A 2,500-nucleotide genomic window follows, 5' to 3' on the forward strand; every position below is an offset into this window, starting at 1 on the left:
GGTAATACCACACACACTACTCACCACCTCCAGTCTTTACGGTAATACCACACACTACTCACCCCCTCCAGTCTTTACGGTAATACCACACACACTACTCACCACCTCCAGTCTTTACGGTAATACCACACACTACTCACCACCTCCAGTCTTTACGGTAATACCACACACACTACTCACCACCTCCAGTCTTTACGGTAATACCACACACTACTCACCACCTCCAGTCTTTACGGTAATACCACACACTACTCACCACCTCCAGTCTTTACGGTAATACCACACACACTACTCACCACCTCCAGTCTTTACGGTAATACCACACACTACTCACCACCTCCAGTCTTTACGGTAATACCACACACTACTCACCACCTCCAGTCTTTACGGTAATACCACACACACTACTCACCACCTCCAGTCTTTACGGTAATACCACACACTACTCACCACCTCCAGTCTTTACGGTAATACCACACACTACTCACCACCTCCAGTCTTTACGGTAATACCACACACTACTCACCACCTCCAGTCTTTACGGTAATACCACACACTACTCACCACCTCCAGTCTTTACGGTAATACCACACACTACTCACCACCTCCAGTCTTTACGGTAATACCACACACTACTCACCACCTCCAGTCTTTACGGTAATACCACACACACTACTCACCACCTCCAGTCTTTACGGTAATACCACACACACTACTCACCACCTCCAGTCTTTACGGCAATACCACACACACTACTCACCACCTCCAGTCTTTACGGTAATACCACACACACTACTCACCACCTCCAGTCTTTACGGTAATACCACACACACTACTCACCACCTCCAGTCTTTACGGTAATACCACCTCCACTCTTTACGGTAATACCACACACACTACTCACCACCTCCACTCTTTACGGTAATACCACACACACTACTCACCACCTCCACTCTTTACGGTAATACCACACACACTACTCACCACCTCCAGTCTTTACGGTAATACCACACACTACTCACCACCTCCAGTCTTTACGGTAATACCACACACACTACTCACCACCTCCAGTCTTTACGGTAATACCACACACTACTCACCACCTCCAGTCTTCACGGTAATACCACACACACTACTCACCACCTCCAGTCTTTACGGTAATACCACACACTACTCACCACCTCCAGTCTTTACGGTAATACCACACACTACTCACCACCTCCAGTCTTTACGGTAATACAGGAATATCCTTATGAGACCCCCCCCCCCCCCCAACATAATGGGGATGAAGAGGGTTTTCTCTATCTAACTTGTGTAACTCCTAGCCTGCATCCAAAAAGGCACCCTATTCCCTACATAGTGCACTACTTTCAACCAGAGCCTATAGGTTTGTAGTGCACTGTGTAGGGAACAGTGTGCGGTTTGGGAAGCAGCCCCCTTAGCTAGCGGTGTAATCTTCCTGAGACAGCCCTCTCTGTCGAGGGACAGATTAAACCTCCGTCACACTGCTACTACTGCTAAGACTGGGGCCCCTGGTCACCTGCTCAGATAACACACAGGGACTCTAATGCTGTTATCTCTTTTAACCACTTGTTAACCCCTCCCATCCCTCCCTCTTTCTCTCTCCTGCCTACGCTCACGCTAGTGACTGAGCCTATCTTACAATCAGGTACAGTAGAACGGGACAGACAGACAGACAGACAGACAGACAGACGTGTGCGTGTGTGTGTGAACGTGTTTGTGTGTGTGAACTATACATAATTGGATGTCTGGTCTGATGTAATCCTGTGTTTTATAGTCGTAATTCCTCCTTTCTAGCTCCTTCCGTGTATTTCTTCATGTTTAATCATCCTTTCAGTAGAAACCTATTGTGTTTCTTCATTCATCAACAAAGTTGGGCTCACTTCCATTTCAAGTCGATTCAGGAAGTACACTGAAATTCCAATTCCAATTGTCTTCATGGCAATTCCAATTGTCTTCATGGCCTTTCAATTAGGAAGAATTGGAATTGGAATTGGGTTTACTTTCATAATCGAGCCCTGCTCATCAATCCATGAATGTGTTAGTGGCCTTGGTTACGCTTTATTTCACAGTCCCATGTGTTACTCACCCTGGGAGGTCATACTGTCTGCCTGGTACGAACTGCAAATAATGTTGCTACCATGATTTTGCCATTTCATTTCTCAGTAAAAGCCAGGAATATAATGGACTGTGAAATAAAGCATAATCAATACTTATTTATTTACCTGTCCCAGTTCCTGTCATTATCTTTTTATTTTATTTTTATTTATAGACCTTCTTGTTAATTTCTTTTCAATCTTCTGAAATCTTCCAATGGTGTGTGTGTGTGTGTGTGTGTCTCTCTCTCTCTCTCTCTCTCTCTCTCTCTCTCTCTCTCTCTCTCTCTCTCTCTCTCTCTCTCTGTCTCTGTCTCTGTCTCTGTCTCTGTCTCTGTCTCTGTCTCTGTCTCTGTCTCTCTCTCGCTCTCTGTCTCTCTCTC

General features: G+C 45.6%; 1 protein-coding gene across 1 annotated transcript in view; it reads left to right on the forward strand.

Moving 5' to 3' along the window:
• Positions 1–2,500, forward strand: part of LOC311099895 (synaptojanin-1-like) — an 88,812-nt gene that overhangs the window by 47,384 nt on the left and 38,928 nt on the right. The gene's annotated exons all lie outside the window — the stretch shown is intronic.

The sequence above is a fragment of the Coregonus lavaretus genome (assembly GCF_964263955.1).
Source record: "Coregonus lavaretus genome assembly, chromosome: 24".
In the NCBI taxonomy this organism is placed as follows: Eukaryota; Metazoa; Chordata; class Actinopteri; order Salmoniformes; family Salmonidae; genus Coregonus; species Coregonus lavaretus.